The sequence below is a fragment of the Herpailurus yagouaroundi genome, unplaced genomic scaffold (genome assembly GCF_014898765.1).
Source record: "Herpailurus yagouaroundi ecotype Mexico unplaced genomic scaffold, PumYag 203, whole genome shotgun sequence".
Lineage (NCBI taxonomy): Eukaryota > Metazoa > Chordata > Mammalia > Carnivora > Felidae > Herpailurus > Herpailurus yagouaroundi.
In genome coordinates, this window is record NW_024412434.1 from 5,908,820 (window position 1) to 5,929,331 (window position 20,512).

At 47.2% G+C, this 20,512-nt stretch overlaps 1 long non-coding RNA gene across 2 annotated transcripts in view; it reads left to right on the forward strand.

Moving 5' to 3' along the window:
* The first annotated feature begins 10,487 nt into the window (after window positions 1-10,487).
* LOC121014651 (uncharacterized) overlaps window positions 10,488-20,512 on the forward strand; it is a 31,798-nt gene continuing 21,773 nt past the window's right edge. For both annotated transcript variants that reach the window (XR_005783331.1, XR_005783332.1), the window contains exon 1: window positions 10,488-10,706. This is a non-coding gene — a long non-coding RNA (uncharacterized LOC121014651). The remainder of the gene's footprint in view (window positions 10,707-20,512) is intronic.

The window sequence follows — 20,512 nt, forward strand, 5'->3', positions numbered from 1 at the left end:
TGTGTGTGTGTGTGTGTGTGTGTGTGTGTGTGTGTGTGTGTTTAAACTGACTAGCACCATTCAGAGAGTCCTTAGGAGGATTTCTGCTCTGAGCTCTGGCTCTCCAGGCAGCACAGCCCCACCACCACATCCTGCCTCTCCACTTCCTCCTCCCCTTTCCCAGCTCCAGAAGCCAAGATGGGAAGTCTCTCACGACCCTGTGGCTTGGCCAGGAGGAAGCCTGAACTTGATACAGCTGGCTTTCCTGGGGCCTGGTAAGAGCATTTATCCCTGAGTCTGTGCTTCTTTGCTCACCTATTTTTAGCCCTGGGCTGCAGAGCTTCCTGAGGCCTCCGCCATCAGTCTCTGTCGTGGCCGGGCCATGCCAGGGATGGGACCCAGGTGCTGCCAGGACTGCCGCGCACCTGAACAGGGACCCGGGCAGCAGTTAAATGTGGTTTGCTTTAACGTCAAAAGGAAGAGAAATAAACACCCTAAACCAACTCCCTCCCTGTCTCCCAAGAACAACGGTCGGAGTTTTCTATTTTAGCAGTAAGCCATGAGGGTGGCTGGACACATGTGAACTGGAAATCTGGTCCCATTAATCTGGCAGGCAGAATGGCAAGAATGTCCTGATCAGGACCAGCCCAAAGCACTCCTCTCCAGCTGCCCTCTTACCGCTTACTCCCTGTCGTGGGGGCATACCCTCTCCAGACCACACCATTCCCCGGTCCCTTGGCACCTGTTGCCTCTGCAGAACTGTCCTTGATGACCGGCTCTGTGTCCTTCAAGACCCGGGCCAAATGCTACTAAAGCCTTCATCACCTTGGGACAATTGATGCATAGCTGTCACCCTCACCTGACTGAGCAACGCCATGGACAGAGACTGTGTCTGTTTGCTTACACGTCGAGTGTGCAAGACGGCGGGTGTGAGCGGTGGGGTGGGGGACATGACAGGGATGCATGGGAGATGGAACAGGAGGTGTAGTTTGGGGCCAGGTGGTCCCACATTAACAGGGCTTTGCTAAAAGCTGAATGAACAAACACATGATACACAACAAAAAGTTAAAGTCAAGATATAGTAAAGAGCCACAACTAGGAAAAATAAAACTAGCAAATTCATGTTCTTGGTTTTGTCGGTACTTACAAAGCTCATTAGTTTAAGTGAGGAGTTATGAATTGACTCTATTTATCAGTTCAAGAGATTTAGGGAGCCTGAACCAGGGTGGGTTGGGCCAAATGTTCCACGTGCAAAATTTAAACGTAATTACAGTGCATGGAATATACTGTCTCCGACTTGTCCCCAATGTCAGCCCCACAAGGCAGAATGTCATATCCATATCAGATCAGACATGACAACAGAGATTAAGACAAACCAGAATTCACCAGCTGGCAATGGCCTTTGCCTGATAAACTCTATTGCCCATCACTCAAAGACAGTATTTTTGTGATGTCTGTGGCTGTCTATGGGTCACCAGAGCTTAGTCCTGCTTAGTCCTGGATAGGCAGAGCGGGAGGGGCCTGGGCTGGGAGCAGGGGGAAGAAGGCAGCCGGGGAGGAGAGGAAGCCTCTCCTCTGCAGTGGCAGGTGGGGCTGTGTCCTTTCTGAGGCCTGCTTTCCGGTCAGGCCTCTATCTGTCCTCTCACACCCCTCCCACACCTGTGGGCACTTGATAAAAAGAACGTGTCCCCTCCCACCCCACCCACATTCGAGCTCTGCCTGTTGCCAGAGCCCACTTTTTCTTGGGGGGTGTCATGCTGAGTTCTTCCTCCCTGTCTAGCCTCTGTGTGGCTGAGTCCTCCTGCCCAACTGCCCCTTTGGGATTTAACACTTTCCTGAGGGCTTCTTTTCTGACTGCTTGGTCAGCTCCATACACCTCAGCCCCCAGGAAAGCAATTGCTCAGTCCAGGTGCCCAAGAGTCTGCCCTCCGTGGCCTGGGTGCCCTGGGTCTCCATTTGACTAATGAGGGAAATTGGACAGGCATGAGAGGTGTAACTGCAAAGTCAGCACCAGAAGACAGGATTTTACAGCCAAGTATAGAGGTCGGGTGCCCAGGAAAGTTCAGCACAGGGGGCCCAAAACAGCCCAGGATCAAGTACAGCAGAGAGGCGTATGGCCAGAGTTGGTTGGGGGCCAGAGTAGGCCTGCCCCTGTGACTGGAAACAACCCTTCAGGAATGGGCAGATTCTCACAGCCACGGGCATGATTTTCTTGTGGTCCAAGTCAGGCACTGGCCGCCTTTGGATAACTCTCTGGTTTGGGTGAAGAACACAAAAGGAGGGGAGTTCTATCGGATTCTGGGGAGATCACTGGAGCCATGCTTCATAATCCAAGGGTGTAATCAGAATTACCCTAGAAGTTTTGTCAAACTCCGCATGCCAGGACCTCACTCAGGACCTAGCAAATCAGAATCTCAGATGCGTCTCGGGTGGGGTGGGCAGGCGCAGACGACAATAGACTCAGATACAACCTGCCACTGCTCACCCCAAGGTGGGCACCACCTCAGTTGTCCAATCTTGGGGCCAGAGACCTTATCCTCTTACTTTGTACTTAGCACAGCTCCCTCCCTCATAATAGACCTAAAATAGTATGTGTTGACTGATCGAATGAATGAATATGGGAAGAAATGAACACACACTTCTGGTTACCGAAAGAATTGTTGATTCTGTCAACAAAGACAGAGAAAGAACGGAGTTTCCCATAATGGATTTTAACTCCAGTTGTAAGTAAGCCTTCCAGTTACCTATTCTTAAGAACAGCTAAATATGACAACACTAATGTGTATTTTATCGACTAGCATGGCTCAGGCATATATGGTCTTACTGAACAAAACAAGGATTTGTATTAACATCATAGATGAGAGTCTAAAATGAAAGTAGGCACTCCACCTAACTTACGATTAATTATATAATCTGAGGCTTAATTCTGGCTTTGGAAACAATGGGAACCGTAATTACATGTCTAAAGCCCAAAATGGAATCCCACAAGTGTTTGACAAGCAGAACATAAGGATGATGGAGTGGTTTACCCATGAGCTTGACCACAGGGCAACCCTGGTGAGTCACGATTTCAGGCTGTGGTAGGATTTCTCATTACCCTCCATTCTTCTATGGTGACTATATTGAGCTCTGGGCCACTTGATGGATGTGACTCTGTTTGTGAATTCAGGCTGGCCTGCTGTCTTTGCGGATCTGACCCGTATATAGAATAGCCATGCAAATTAGCATGGGCCTCTGGCCAGAAAAAATTAATCCAGGCCTAAAAGCAATCAAGTAAAAGGTGTCAAAGGGCACACAAAGAGGGGAAAATGACTGGGAACACTGGCATCCTACTTTTTAGGTTTCCCTAGCTCACTACCTTGTGATTTTTTTTTTTTTTTCCTTTCGTCACTAGAATACTCGCAAATGGAAGAGCTGGTAGAAATCTTTCCAAATACTTCTGGGATGAGAAAATAAGTTCATGCTGAAAGTTGCGTTAGGGATTCAGAGAGGCCTTCCCTGAGTCAGGTCCGCAGGGACCTCCACACCAGCCCTTAGCATTGATCTCAGTGCCCTGTTGTGCCTGGACAGCACCTGCCACACTGGGTGGTTCTAGTCACTTGTTTTATAGTCTGTCCCCCACATTGGACTGGAAGTTCCTCGAGGATAAGAATCATGTCCGTTTTGCCCACCTGATTCCCAGCATGTGGCACAGGCATTGGACAAACAGTCCTCAAATGAATGAATGGGCACTGGAGGATGATCTTGCCCCCACCTTCCTGTAACAAGAGAAGGCTGTACGGTGGCCAGGGCTCCCTGGCCCATGGTTGACAGCCTGCTTGTCCTTCCCAGAATGCCCCGCTGGCCTCGCAGCTCTCATCTTCCCTCCTGCTCTGCTCCAGGACGCTTAGAGCCTCACTAGGCTTTCTTTTGTCCACATTGGCAGGTTGCCTGGTAAAACACCACCCTGAGAAATGGGGACAGAATGTGAAGGGCACAGGCAAACCTGAGAAGGAAAGGCAGGGGCTGAGGTGGAGGGTAGGCTGGATCCAGAGAGTGGACAGTGAAGAGAGAGCCAGGTAAGGAGTCCCAGGCCCAGAGCACAGAGGGTCTAGAGGTGAGCAAAGGCCAAGGGTATGAAGAAGGAGACTGGACGTGGAGGTACCTTGTTTCACAGAAGATGCCATGTACCTGCCTTCCATAGAGACACCGCTGACAGTAATAGCAGTGATAATAACTAATGTTTCCTGAGCCCTAACTATGTGTACCGTGCAGAGTATCCTCCTCATGGGAGTGATTGACCCATACAAGGGACCGGTAATTGTCAGGGGTTAGAGGTCAGAAAGGTGAAGCTTTGATGACCAAGGTCATATTGTCGCTGGAGAACTAGGAATGCCCCCAGGTCTCTGTCAGCCTCTCCTCGTCCCACGAGGTGGGTGTGTAATGACACACAAGGGGTAAGTGTGTAACAGCACACGAGGAACAGTGACAGAATGGCAATCAAAATACCACTTGATGGTTATCTCCCAACTGCCCCCAGCAGAGTGCTCACTGGTTAAGCAGGATCTGTGGTTTAGACTTCAGGCCAAACAGACCTCTTAACCACCCCAATCCCCACCAAAAAAATGAATCGCGGGACTAGCAAATTAAGAATGTCTGTAGAGCACACCCTGACCTAACTGATGACGCCAGCAGTGAGGTCAAGCGGAAGAGAGACGGCCTGAGTGCGCATCTTCAGATGATGGCGGCCTGAGTTCTATTAGCAGCTCTTGTGAAGATGAGAAGGATGTCTCGCGAGGAAGGAGCGAGGCCAGGATTCAGGTGGATAGGGAGAAGCATGAAGGCGTGGAGTGAAAGTATCCCTCCCCTGTAGTAGTAGTAGTAGTAGTAGTAGCAATAATAATAATGGTAATAAATACGTAGAGGCTATCACTTCTAGAGTGCATTGAAGTGTATTGCTCAAGCTTTCTACCTATCATGTTAGGTAACTAGCGTTAGCCTTGGAATAAACAAACCATTTAGGGGATTTCTCTAAGACCACAGACCTAGGAAGTGGCAGAGATAGGACTCAACAGCAAGAGGGCAAAGCCCACCAGCTTTCTGTCTGCCACACGGGTAAGTAAGTTAATCTAGCTGGGGAACATGAGTGGGATGTAAGGGCAGACCCTGGCTGTGTGCCAAGCATCCCAGCCAAGCCTTTTCCTTCCTATCACTGGTTCTTCTAAGTGTCTGCTGAGAGCACACTCTCTCTTCCTTGCTGACTCCCAGCAGAGGAAATTCTCTATCAGACTGTACCATTCCAATTCATATTTATACATAATTTAAAATTTTTCCAGTAATGGATTAATTCCCAAACATAGAGGTTGGTCCCTAATCTAGGATTCATGGCAATAGGTACCGTCTAAATATACTGGTAACTTACTGTAAATAAAAAAGCGTGGTCTGTGAAACAGGCAGAGCAATGAAACAGATCTAAGACTATGGTTATTTGTTACAACAGAAAGAAGTCATTTGAAATTACTGAGAGAAAACATGGATTATGTAATAAATGATGATAAAATAACTGATGAGTTAAATAACAATTTTGCCGGATCTTTATCTTGCCTCTTGCCATCAACACATGGATGCAGCAAATATCTAAGTATAAAAAACGAAGCCACAAATGTATGGCATAAAAACACGGATGGATATTTTTATATCCTTGGACTGAGGAAGGGTTTTTTTTTCACCCCAAGATGATATTGATTCAGCATATAATTTTAAATTTCACGTACCAAAAATTCACAAATAACATTTACAGAGAAAGAGTAAACTGGGAAAAATTAATTGCAAACTGTATAACAGACTAAGAGTTATTATCTTTACTGTACAGGAACTCCTATAAATCAAAGGAAACAGCCCAGTAAAAATGAGAAAGGATACACATAGGCTTTTCACAAAAGAAGAAATACCAAATTTATGAAAATATACTAAACCCTTAATAATAAGTATGGTTACACAAATAAAACACTAATAAAGTGTGTGTGTGTGTGTGTGTGTGTGTGTGTGTGTGTGTGTTTACTCATCAAATACAAAGAATAAAAAGAAAACAGCATTGGTCGTGTGCTGAGAAATGACTATTCTTAAGCACTAGTGGTCGGAATGGAAATTGGCATAATTTCTGGAGAGGAGTTTAGTAATACATACCCCAGTTTAAAATATATACACTAATGTGGTGCCTGGGTGGCTCAGTCGGTTAAGCGTCCGACTTAAGCTCAGGTAATGATCTCACAGCTGTGGGTTAGAGCCCAATGTCGGGCTCTATGCTGACAGCTCTGAGCCTGGAGCCTGCTTCAGATTCTGTGTCTCCCTCTTTCTCTGCCCCTTCCTTGTTCGTGCTCTCTCTCTCTCTCAAAAATAAACATTAAAAACTTATAAAATATATATACTCACTCTTAGCCCAAGATTTCCAATTCAAAGAATCTATTTTTATTGTGTTAAAAGATATGCATTCTAGGGGCGCCTGGGTGGTTCAGTCGGTTGAGTTTCTGACTTCGGCTCAGGTCATGATCTCATGGTTCATGAGTTCAAGCCTGGCGTCGGACTCTGTACTGACAGCTCAGAGCCTGGAGCGTGCTTCAGATTCTGTGTCCCCGTCTCTCTCTGTCCCACCCCTGCTTGTGCTCTCTCTCTTTCAAAAATGAATAAACATAAAAAAAATTTTTTTAAAGATATGCATTCTAATATTTATGATTTTAACCATTTCTAAGTGCACAGTTCAGTGGCATTAAGTACATTCACATTGTTGTACATCCTCTGCAAATTTTTTTGTCTTCCCCAATTGAAACTCTGTATCCATTAAACACTAACTCTCCATTCTCCCTGCCCCTGCCCTTGGCAACTATGATCTACTTTCTGTCGGTAGGAATTTGACTACTCCAAGGATTTAAGAAAAGAATTGTACAAGAAACTACACACACACACACACACACACACACACACACACACACAATGTATTTATTTAAAAAAAATTAAAAAAAATTTTTTTTAACGTTTATTTATTTTTGAGACAGAGAGAGACAGAGCATGAACAGGGGAGGGGCAGAGAGAGAGGGAGACACAGAATCTGAAATAGGCTTCAGGCTCTGAGCTGTCAGCACAGAGCCCGACGCGGGGCTTGAACTCATGGACCGTGAGATCATGACCTGAGCCAAAGTCGGACGCTTAACCGATCAAGCCACCCAGGCGCCCCTAAAAAATTTTTTTAATATTTACTTATTTTTGAGAGAGAGACAGACAGATGGTGAGTGGGGGAGGGGTAGAGAGAGAAGAAAACAAAACCTGAAGCAGGCTCCAGGCTCTCAGCCCAGAGCCCGATGCGGGGCTCGAACTCATGAATGGCGAGATCATGACCTGAGCCAAAGTCGGATGCCTAACGGACGGAGCCACCCAGGCACCCCGAAGACGTATTTATTCAAAAAAATATATGCTTGGTAATAAACAAGACAGACGAAGGTACTTGTCTTATGCACAGTGTGATCTAGATAAGGTAGAACAGTAACAAACATGTAAGCAAGAACAGCATTAGATTGCTGTAAATACTATGAGGAAAAGACACAGATTCATGTGACAGTGATGGTGGAGCGTCCTTCAGATGAGGCAGTAAGGAAAAGGTGTCTCAAGCACTATTTATAATCAAAAACAAATTAGAAACATCTAAACGGCTAAGCAACATGTCTGCTAAGGCTCAGAGTCCACCTGGCCGGATGTCGGCACACGACAGTTCACTGCAGACTGTAAGAGCCTTCCTTAGAAATAACTCCGTTAATTCAGTGAGCCTTCTGTAGAGTATTTTCCCGGAGAGAAAGCATTTCCGAAATTTGGGGGTAGAAAATAATTCGGCAGTGTACAGGCTAATGCTGCTTTATTCTGAGAAGGAATGTGTAGATGACAGTTTCAAGTGCTTGATGTTCAACCCCTCCTAAAACTGTAAAAGAGCAGCAGGGCGATCAGATCAAGAGGCTGATCTACATCTTCTCTCTGTGGTTTTACTTTTGTTCTGGCAGGCTGTGCCACCCTGGAAAAAAATTACAGTGTGTGCACGGGAAACATATTCTTCCCTCTTTCTTGACTAACTGACATGCTGGAGAGCAGGCGTGAGTAAGGGGCAATGGCATTGGTTGTGCTATAGTCCAAATACAGGGAACAATTTAGCCAAGGGCTTGGCCTACTCTTAGCCTAAGGCAGGAAATTCAAGAGTAATATAACACTTTGCCGTTAAGTAATACCGCTGGAATAAAAGCATGTTTGGGATGACTTTGGGCATTACCTTGGAATTTCTGTTTCATTTGCTTCCAGAAAGAACCTTTTTTTCCCGCCTAAAGTTCTTGTATTTCAGAATTTTTTGTAGCTGTATAAAGATGATGCATACAAACTGGCCTTGACTTAAAGCTGTATGTCATAAGAGCAGCTGAAGAAAACACGCAGGATCTCAGTTTTGACCACAAGACCCTAGGGCAGCAGCTTTGTCTACAAGTCACAGGTCAGAGACCTCACTCTACTATTTATTAGCTGTGTGATCTTGGGCGGATTATTTCAGCCCTGATTCTGTAAAAGAGGAGTGATGGTAGTACTTACTCAGAGTGTGTTCGTGAAGGTAAGATGCAGAACGTGTAGGGCCCAGTGCTGGCACACAATACGGCTTTCTCCTTTGTGCCTCGGCTTCATCACGGAGTCTGGCATTACTGACACACAGTCAAAAAAGACTAACATGGAAAACCAAAATTTATTTTTGTTGGAACAACTTGGGACACGGTCGGACCGATTCTCCCTGTTGGGTTTTGAGCCATACTCCTCCCATGCGCCGACTTGCAGCATGAATTGAAGCCCTATCTTCAGCTTCAAAGGGACTTAGATTAACCGGAGCATCACTAGATAACTTGAAACAGACAGTGCAGGAGACTCAGACCCACAGGGGAAACTACGAAAGGATCTGGAGATGTTTTCTCTGGGAGAAGATTGAGGGGACATGAGCCTTGCCTCCAAATATTTGAAGGGTAGCATCATGCGGAAGAGAGACTAGATTTATTCTGCATGACTCTGTTAGTCTCCACGAAGACAGACTCCCGTTTTATATATGGGAAAAGTTTATTAAAAAAAAAAGTTGTCAAGGAAAGATGCTATATTCTTTTTTTTTTTTTTTAATGTTTTTAATCTTTATTTATTTTTGAGAGACAAGAGAGACAGAGCGCAAGCAGGGGGGAGCAGACAGAGAGGGAGACACAGAATCCGAAGCAGGCTCCAGGCTCCGAGTTGTCCGCACGGAGCCTGATGCCGGGCTCAAACTCACGAACAGTGAGATCATGACCTGAGCCTAAGACGCCCAACCGACTGAGCCACCCAGGCGCCCCCGAGAGATGCTATCTTCTAAGGAAGGGAGTTCTACAGAGATTCTATCACAAAATAGCTAATCACTCCCTGGGAATTGTGCACGGAATTCTGTAACAGGCAAGAGCTAGGTGAGGTGCCCTCTAGGGTTCTTTCCCAGGTCAGGGAGGCTGTAATTCAAATAGTTACCTAAGTGCAGCATTTTGCACAGCAACATCAAGAACAGCCATGGCGACGTGTAAGGCACATACAGGCGCACACAGATTGTGCCTATGTGTGAACTGTAACCTTCTGAAACAAAAGAATTTCATGCCACATTGAAAAAAAGGCTTTTTTGAGGGCTAGAAATGAAAATGTTCATCCTTTAGACTAGCGTATCATATTTTATAGGTTCATGCTGTAGACACAGGGGCCAAATGAAATGAACCAAGATCGTAGGCATTAAGTTACACTTTAATTTTATCTTTTTTTCTCCTGTGATTTTGACACGAGTGATTTAAAATGAACCTGGACCTTTGACCTACTCCTTTGGGGTTTCTTCCCCCCGCCCCCCCCCATTCACCTGCAAACCTTTGCTGATCTTTGCATAGAGCTTTGGTCAACTGCTTTTAACAGCTAAACATTAAAGCCACTGAGAGCATAAACAGGAAGCTGGTGTTTAGGTGGGAGTTCCTAGGAATTTTATACTACTGACCACAGAGGCCAAGAGAGAAAGGAAATAGGAAAAACAGTGTAAATACCTGGGTGACTAATGACTTTGCGCAGCTTAGCTGGCTTTTCTGAACATTTAAGTCTCTTCTGGGGGAAACACCCTGAAAAATTTTCAGGACCCTGCGTGACATCGAAGGGGCAGATGTATGAGTGTTTACTGCAGGCGGTTGGTTTTGTTCACCGACTACCGGGCAGAGAGATTTTCTGCCGATCTCTCCAAGCGATGGACTCCATTTGCATGCGTGGTGCAGACATTTTGCCGAGCACCGGGGTTCCCAGGCCTCCGATTGTAAAGGATTGTTAAGGCCACCCCTTCCCTCGTTCACATGGATAGCGCCTAAGAGGATTTAGAATCAAGTGGGCACATTTGCACGGCCTTGTTCTGAAGAGGCAGCTGGAGCGCGGGCCCGCCGGCCTGGCGCAGCCAACCGCGGGTCCCGGGGGACCGCATTGTCCTCCGAGGGGCCGCCACGGGGGCTCCATTGTGCGCGGAGCAGGCCTTTTTCTCCTGCCCTCTGTCTCCCCCGGGCTTCCTCCCCCGCCCCCCCCCCCCACGCAGACTTTTCTCTCAAGCTGCCCGGATCCCCCTGCTGCCGCATTTCCAATGCAGAGGAGCGGGCAGGGCTTCGGGCTGGCCATCTGCACGCGGAGATTGACAGCGGCCCCGGAAGGTCAGTGCCTCAACGATTTCTGTCTGAACAGCAGGCCACCCAGGCCTCCCGAGCAAAACAGGGACATCTGCTCCCCTTAATTTAGAACACTGGTTCCAATTTCACCGGAGCCCCCTGCTTAACGCCTCGCCTCGGCTCCGGGGGAGGGGTCGGGGAGGGGCAGAGCAGACGCGCCGCCCGTCCCCGACTCCCCCCCGCTCCCGGGCAGAGCAGCTGAGCCGGCGGGGGCGGGGGGCGGGGGGCGGTCACTCACGTGATCCGGGTGACGTCGTGCGGGGGTGGGGGCGGGCCGGCGGATAGGCGCGCGCTGCTCCCCCTGAGCGCCCGACGCCCGCTTTCGTCCCGGGTCTGCGGAGGCGCGGGCTGCGCCGCCCGGAGCATTGGAGGTGGGCGGCCTGGAGGGCGGCGATCCCGCTCGGTTACGAAGGGTCGGGCGGCCCCGGGGTCCCTCTCCTCGGGCAGCCGGAGTTTGGGTCGTCTCAGCCTTGCTGGGAGGAACACGTGAAGGGGCAGGAAAGTTTACTGCAACTAGAGTGAGAAATCCAGCTCAGCCCTTCCGTGGGCAGGACTCTGGGCTGGCAGCTTTAAAGGCAGCCTTCAGTGGGCAAGGCCCAGATCCTGCGTGGACAGTTGACATCGGAACTCGTCCTGCCTTTTGTGCTTCACAGTGGGTGAAAGAAAGCAAGCCCTGCATTTCTGAGTTTCCACCACTAAATCATAAGCTCCTGGAACACAGACACTGCATCTTCTGCGTTACTGTGGCTGCAGGTCCTAACACAAATGTTTGGAGACTAAATTAACGTGTGAAGTGGAGGTGGACCTGTGAGCCCTGAGTATAACGGTTTCTCTTTGTGTATGACAAAAAACGAGACTTGGTGGAGAATGAACCTGTGCATACAGCTAGGTTATTATTAGTGAATTACTTTCCTCTTTTCTTCCCTTTCATTCTTTGACAAGCGTCTTACTGTGCTCTGTATTGCGGGATAGCAGGCAACCGGCTGGGGATATGAAGAAACAAGACCCGGGGGTCCTCAGATGTGGCCGCTCTGTGAGGCGGGCCGGGTGCAAGGAAACAGCTAACCAGGACTCTGGGTGTTAAGTGCAATAGTTGGATTCCTCGATCGAACCTCCAGAGAGAGAAGGAGGTCTAAGTTGAGTCTGGAAGGGTGAGCAGAAGCTTCCTAGGAGAAGGGCCCTTTATCCACACAAGTCCCTCTGCGTGGATTTCCCCCTAACCCTGTTTACCTCCTGCCCATTCTTCAGGCCTCAGGTGAAATGTCACTTCCTTGGTGCCTGTACAACCAACATAAGGTTGTCCTATTAAGCGATCCTGTGGCATGTCGCACTTCTCAAGACATGCACAGCTGGACAAAGTTTATCCTCTCTTTCCAACTGTGAGCTTCTTGAGGCTGAAACTGGCCTGTTCATGGGTACAGTCTACATACATATCCAACACAGTGCCTGCCCCCACCACGTTCCCTAAGTATTTGGTGAACCCATGAGTAATCAGGCTTTTTTAAGTTAAGGACAAAGCATTCATGCATTTTCTGTTTTGGAGGTGAGGGCAAACTGTGGGCCCTCCTCCACTCTGAGTCCCACGGGTACAACATGGAAACAGAATGACCTTTTAGAATTTATTATTTTGTGGTATCCCCGCAGTGCAGTGATTTCAAAACTCTCTTCTACAGAATCAGTGTGAGGTTGCTGCCCGCCCCCCGCCCCCCCGCCCCAAGAGAGATACCATCATGAAGCAAGTCTGGGGAAGACAGGGTTGCATAGAGCCTTTAAGGAGCTCCTGCACAGCGTCCTGACCCAGACTGCTGGTTTTCAAGGAGCGTCTAGTAACGTTTAGAAGCTGGCTGATGTGGATGAAGGGTAGTGGTAACTTTGCTGCACCATTTTCCCCGACTTCTCCCAGGCCCTGGAAGGTAGAAGGAGCTGCTGTGGGGAGAGCTAACCAAGATTGATTTGCCAGCATGAAGGCTGTCTCCTTCCGCCTGGTTCCTTTGTTACACCTTGGACAAACTTGTTCCTTGTGTTTTGACCTTATCGAGAGAACAAGGGCGGAGATGGAGAGGCATTGGTGACATAGGACTGTCTGAGCTACAGTGCAGCCCTATGACATCGTAGCTGTGTGATTTTGAGGCAGTCTCTTGCCTCTCTGTACCTCAGACACTTCCGTTTGTGACCAGAAATAGTGGTACCTAATTTACAATGTTGTTAAGGTTTTAAAAGCTCTCATACGCGTTTAGACTTTTCATGATGGATATAAATTTTATTTAACTGCTGATAATTAATACATTAAAAATTAAATATCTAACCTTTACTAGGTTAATTTAACTAATTAAGTCTCCTGTTAGTGGAGCAGGATCACAGAGGACTATGGCCTAAGGGAGGAATTTTTCTCTGCTCGCTGCCTTCTTAGCTCAAGTGAGGCATTCTGGGTGTTCGTTACTTTTCCAGCCAGAAGGATTACAGGTCTTTAACGGCATTTGCTGAGCTCTCCCTCTAAGTAAACTTAAGTTGTGATTTCATTATATTGTATTCTCAGAGAGGAGTGTAGCAGCTGTACATCAAAATTCAAAAGTTTTGCCTACTTTCGATTTTCCAGGACTGACTTCATAGCCAAGTGTTAAGTTCCTCAGCAACAGGATTGTGATCCAGAAGTCCAAATTATTTTGAATAGAAATCTGCTTACAATGAAAGAGTGAATGCATTCCTGTCTTGTTTGCTGGAGCTTACTTTGACCACGGAAAAAATCGATATTGGCGTCTCAGAGAGGAAAAAGTTTCAGGGCCTGTGTGTTAGACCACAGTGTGAAAATTCACATTGTTTTAACATTGCGCTTAATGTTAAACATTGCACTTTCATGCTTTCCCGGCATAAAAGAAAGCTGCTTCTGGAAATTCAAAGGTACTCTGAAAGCGAACGTAGAAATGATTTCTTACCTGTATGTATAATATCGACAGTTTTACTCCAAGTCTTTATTTTCTGTGTAGAACATTGACTTGGGTAGAGTTTGCTAGACTAGATGTTTGGAGTGAATCTGTTTTCAGATATAATCTTTGACGCATTCATGAAAGCTTTATACTTTGAAGCAGGTAACAAAGGACATACTTCTTAAAATGCGTATTTATTTATTTTGAGAGCAAAAGCGTGAGCAGAGGAGGGGCAGAGAGAGAGGGAAAGAGAGAATCCCAAGCAGGCTCCGCACTTTCGGCCCAGAGCCTGATTCAGGACTCAGTCTCACGAACGTCAGGATTATGACCTGAGCGCAAATCAAGAGTCGGCCAACTGAGCCATCCCAGGCATCCCAGGACATACTTCTTAAAGGTTGCCTCTATTCGTGGATCGAATCTCCATGCCCAGAATGGTACTTGGACCAAATATGCTGATATCACTTAAATCTTACAGGGGGTCACTGCTGAGGGATCAGAAATGTGCTGAACATCAAAAGATTCTCTCTAAAAAGAAGCTTTAAAAGCAACATCTAGTTTTAGACGTGAAGTGTGCCCTGTGCACCTCTTGGGTACCACTTCTCACCTTTGGGCACCCCCTGCCCTTTATTCCAGCTGTTGATTCAGGCTCTGAGCAGCTTCCTGTAGGTGCAGCCTGACAGGGCCTTGCCTCTTGCCCAGCCTCACACCTCTGCTGGACATTTGCCACTGGCCCCGGAGGTGCTCTGAGCCACTCGGGGCGTATGTGCTGACTTAAGCCCGAAACACAGTGGCATAAGTTTTCAGGGCAAACCTACGAAGCAGAAGCCCTAATGGATAAATGCTTTCCTTTCTTCCCCCAAGATGGACCGTCCCGAGATGTCTTTCCTGCAACTCAGGCAGGACACACAGAGCCAGCAACCGTTTGCCAGGAGCTGTGACTCGTCTTTGCATTGGTTTTCCATCCGTTTCTGCTTCATTCTTCATGTCCCTTACTCCAACTCTCTGGATCACACTCCACAATCAAGTATTTTCACTTAAGCCATTGTCTCAGGATCTGCCGTCTGAGACCCAGGCTAAGTCATTCTGACATTATGTCTTTTGGGTTTTTTGTTTGTTTGTTTGTTTGTTTGTTTGTTTACCAAAGGAAGTGATAGTGTTTACACTGGTCTTCACGCCCTCTCATCCCACCCCATCCCTCTTCTCACTGTGAGCATCTCGTCCAGTTATTTTGTGAGATGGTTAAAGGGGTTACCTCTCTCCTTCCTTTGGATACGGTGGGACTTAGTGAGAGTGAGGAATCCTGGCTGCCTTTACTTCAGCACAGCAGGACCCAGGGTGAAGTTTGCCGTCTGCATCTGGTAGCTGGTCGGCAGCTTTGGCCCCGTGCTTTCGTCGGCTAACTTTATTTATTTATTTATTTTTTAATTTTTTTTTTTCAACATTTATTTATTTTTGGGACAGAGAGAGACAGAGCATGAACGGGGGAGGGGCAGAGAGAGAGGGAGACACAGAATCAGAAACAGGCTCCAGGCTCTGAGCCATCAGCCCAGAGCCCGACGCGGGGCTCGAACTCACGGACCGCGAGATCGTGACCTGGCTGAAGTCGGACGCTTAACCGACTGCGCCACCCAGGCACCCCTCGTCGGCTAACTTTAACCTGGCTCTGTTTAATTTTTCCAATCTGTATTTTTAACTTCATCCTAAGTTTTTTATTTGTTCATTTTATCTTGCTCTATTTATGGATTTGAGGAGTAAAAATAAGCAAAGATTAGCGTGAGTAGGACTTAAAAAAAAAAAATCACAGGGCTCAAATGGCCCAGAGGCACATATAATACCCTTACCATGTGACAAAGCTTTTTGAAAGTAGCAGTGGAAAAACTTTATTGTCTCCATTTGGAGACCATTTATTGAATTTGTTTCATCACTAATAATAAGCCTCTGGATTCATGTCTGCATCCTGCTGGGCACCTGCCATAGTGGTACAGCTTTTATGGGTGCAGCGGTCAGGGGCATGCCAGGACATCACATCCGAAGTAAGACACCAGGTTTTCCATCTTGCTTCTCCACCATAAGATGGAAGTGTAAAACCTGAAGTGTGCATTCGAGTTCTGGAAGCAGCATTTTCCACCCTTGGGAAAACTGCTCCAACCAGAATACCATCCAGAGGTCAACAGCTTTGAGGAAGGACCAGAAAAGGAAAGAGTTCTGCATTGGGTCTGGGTTGTGGTGCAAGCAGTCCTCCCACTCCGGCTTCTGGTGTTAGAGGCATCAGTGCTGGGAAGAAATGCCATGTGAAGTTATTGGCAAGCCCCAATGGGAAAATCACAATGCAGACCTCCAGGCTTCTGGAGGATGGCTGTACCGTTGGCAGTAGGGAATTCTATACTTTCTCACAATAGTTCTTACATGCTGTGGGGACCCAGTAGAGACAGAGCTCCTAGCCATGGGACACCCCCTGACCATATGGCCAAACGAGCCCATCACAACTGGGCTCTGTCAGAACGACCACATCATGTCATGGGGTAGGCCAAGGAACGATCCAGTGTAAGGCCGGACTGGTACCTCTGGAATTAAGCACAAGCAGGACCAGGGCACACAGCCCAGCTGACATGAGGGTTTCATGTCACCCACTGTTACTGGACCAGCGCCTTCCCATCAGTTCACACCTATGGCCATATGGAGGGTCCTTTATGATCAGTAGACTGAAGAGGAAGGAGCTTAAGCTTGCTGCATGGGTGGACCAGCTCTGTCTGTGGGTGCAAGGTGAAGACAGTGACTGCACTCTAGCCCCAGTCAAGGGTAGTCTTGAACAACAGTGGTGATGGAGAGCTTCAGGTGGTGTCCCTGGTCATTTGCTTTGTGTCGAAAGAGAAGTGGCCTGAGGTTAGACTCATGGGCTATAGCAAATGGCTTGACCAGATGGACAAGGGCCTAGAAGGAGAAAATGGGCAGACTGGCAACCAGGACGTCTGGAGCAGACATGTGGATGGACCTGAGAGGGCATACTGTGGGAGAATCTTTGTACTGCATGTTGGAACTCCAAGAGGGAGGCACTAAGCCTACAAGAAGATGAAATGACTGACCAGTTAATGGCACCCAGCCTCTGTCATCAGCCACTTCTAGTATTGGCACCATAGACACATGAACAGAAGAGCCATGGTGGCAGGGGTAGAGCCTATGCCTGGGCCCACTAGCCTGGACTCCCAATTACCAAAGTTTTTCCAGCTAATGCTGCTGCCAAATGGCTAACATTCCAGTAGCAGAGAGTGATGCTGAGCTCCCAATATAGCCCCGTCCCTTAAGGGGACCAAACTGACACTCTGGCAGACTGCCTACATGGGACATCTCCCAACCTGGAAGAAATGGCAATTCCTTTGAACATGAATGGACACATATACTGGATATGGGTTTATATCTTCCTGCTCTCAGGGCCTCAGCTAGTACCACTATCCAAGGCTTAAACAGTGTTAAATCTACTGTCATGGAATCCGATATGATATCACATCAGACCAAAGAACACATTTTTTAGCATGACTCCACTGGTTCTATCTCATGCTATACATCTAGAAGCTGCCAGCCAGTGAGAGCATAGCATAGACAGACCTGTTGAAAGCTTAACTGATGTGCCAGCTCAAAGGTGATACTTCTTAGGATGGAGTACCATTCTTCAGGAGTCAGAGTAGACCTTAAATCAAAGACCTTTAAATGGCACTGTGTTCGCAATGGGTAGAATGCATGAGTCCAGGAACCAAGGATTCGAAGTGGAAGCAGTCCTTCTGACCATCACTCCCAGTGTCCTACTTGAAGAATTTTGCCTTTTTATCCTCACAAAATGGAGCCCTGTGAATTTTGAGATCCTGGTTCCTAAAGGGGGGATACTTCTGACAGGAGACACAGTGGTTGCCTCTTTGAACTTTAAGTATGGCTGATCCATGGGCAATTCTAGCTCCTTGCACCAAGGAACCAACAGGAAATATGAGAACTCACTGTCTTGGAAGGGATCATTGAACCTGATCACAAGGAAGAGATAGGGAGATATTGTTATGTGCAGGGAAGGGAAGAATAATGTAGAACCTAGGTGATCCGCTTAGGTACCTCATGGTTTCCCTACTCCAACTTTGGAAGAAAATCTACCACAGCTTGAGATAGGCATAATGGTTAGGAGCTCAGACCCTTCAGGAATGAGGGATTGGTCTCAACACTAGGAAAGGCCCCAAGATCAGCAGACATGCCTGTTTGACAGTGAGGAACATCTTTAGTGGATAACAGGTAGGAGAAGATGAGTGTTAGTAGGCACCCTGAAATCAGCTATAGTACCAAATCTATAATTTATTCCACTAACCTTCCTCCATTAAGGTCCCCTTAGGAACAGAAGCCCACTGGTATCTTAGAGGAGCTTTTCTTGGAACCTATATGAAGAAGAAGATCCAAGTGTTGTAAAAGGTGGACTGTAGTGATGCTTTGATGCACTGTACAGATTCCTATTCAGGAATGAAGGTCTTATTCTCCAGCTGCGGGAGTTCTTTGAGAAGGCGGTCCTTACCTGTTAGCCTGTGGGTTTTGCCTCATGTAAAGAAGACTTCCTGGTCATCTGAAGGTCACACTGTCTTCCAGGGACAACCTTCACTGAATGACCTCTTGCCCTAACTTGGGTCAGCTCTCAAAGGCTACCTCACGTGGGTTGGCTGATGCTTTCACCAAGACTGCGTTACGTCTCAACTTCTCCCTCTGTTAATCTGACTTTGCCCCTCCCGCTTCCCAGGTGATCCCAAGAGCACTCAATAAACTGCTTCCTGGGAACACGACCTATAACAGCCATTAAAACTTGGGTTATTACCAGATGAAATAATTTGTATTCAAAGGCTGGTGAGAAAACACTTTGGTTATACGAACTAGTTGATTTTATTAATGCCAGACTACAATTATGAGTCTCTTTTGCTGGTTGCCAATTGATTTGAATCAAATACACATATATGTAGCAAACTGAACTCTTTTTGTGAGAATTCCTAAGTACACTCAATCTGGGCATATCTCACTTCAGAGGCCAGATTTCCAACTCTGATTTCAGTCCTCTGTTGGGATTTTAGCCATTTTGTAAGAGAGAATGCATTTCCACAAAGTAAGTAGTTGCAGACATTCCTCAGAGTTTTGATACATGGACAGAAATTTCAGGAGAACTTGTGGATTCATAGATTCATTTCTAGACTCCTAAGGTTCTGTGCCTCCTTTGCACGCATGGTTTGTTTTTCAGCCTAATCAGCTCTTGCAACTAAACCACACTGATAAAGCAAACGTTTAATAATTCAGATATCTGCTGAGGTACGCATTCCAGGGGCAACTGTAGAAACTTAAAAACATGATTCATTTTTTTTTTTTCAACGTTTATTTATTTTTGGGACAGAGAGAGACAGAGCATGAACGGGGGAGGGGCAGAGAGAGAGGGAGACACAGAATCGGAAACAGGCTCCAGGCTCTGAGCCATCAGCCCAGAGCCCGACGCGGGGCTCGAACTCCCGGACCGCGAGATCGTGACCTGGCTGAAGTCGGACGCTTAACCGACTGCGCCACCCAGGCGCCCCAAAACGTGATTCATTTTTACGAAACTCTGTGAGTCTTTTCCTGAATTAGGAGTTTAGATTCACCCAGTAGCAGCTCTCTACACCCTGCGGAGGTTTTGCAGTGTGTCTCCAGCTCCTGCCTGTTTGCTCCCGTGTTCATTTAACGCCTGGACAAGTGATCGAAGTGAGTTTATTATCTTCTTTGCCACTTTAAGTGCAGGTCTTGTCACATCTTGCTAAACTCGGGGAAAAGAGCAAGGTGCTTCCTCTGAGTGTTTTCATGACCAAGAGTTATTGACCTGAGGAAGTAGTTCAGAAAGCCTCTTCAACAAGTTTACCCAACTTAGAACTCTAACTGTGCCAAGTAGGATAAGCCCACATACCCTCTTCCCCGGAAACTTCTGTACAGTCTATGTATTGAGTGTCAGGAAGGGGACAGGTATAAAGAAAATGCACGTGGGGCCCCCGGGCGGCTCAGTCAGTTAAGCATCTGACTCTTGATTTCGGCTCAGGTCGTGATCTCACAATTCTTGAGTTCAAGCCCCCACATCGGGTTCTGCACTGACAGCGTGGAGCCTGCTTAGGATTCTCTCTCCCTCTCTCTCTCTGCCCCTCCCCTGCTCACGTGCATGCACACTCTCTCTCTCAAAATAAATAAACTAAAAAAAAAAAAAACTTTGAGAAAAAAGAAAAGAAAAGAAAATACACACACGATCATTTGCTGACACTCCTCATGTAATAATGAGCCTGAATGGCCATGTTCACAAGCAGATTTTTCCAATAAACAACGCAGTGGAAGTTGGACACATGTGCCTCTTCTTTTGACTTAAGTAAAGAGCTGACAATGTTTTCCCCTTTTTGTATGATTCTTAGGAGGCGAGTGAACTAGCTTTCCTATTGGTTGTCATGCTTCTCATGCAGGCTAATTCATCATGTGAGGTCATCGCATGCGGTGGGTCCTGTATCCCCCTTTCCTGCCCTCCTTCCTGCCATCCCCAGCTCTTCCCTTCATGGTCTGGATGATCCCATCAGCTCTAAAAGTCCCTGGTTAAAAGGAGTGTAAGCACAAGTCTCCTCATGCTTCCCAGCTTTGAAGCTAGGGCCCACGGGGTCCAGGGGACTGCTGAGGGTGGGAGCAGTGAGGGGACAAGGGGAGCAGGACAGTTGGGGTGAGTGATTCAGAGCTCACATCTTTTGGGTCTGTGTGCTTTCTCAATTAGGTTAGGTCGTCTCCCTCCTGTGGACTTCCCGATTGATTTAGCCAGCACCAGGGGAGCTGGATTATGAGAATACTGAGCCTAGCCCTCCT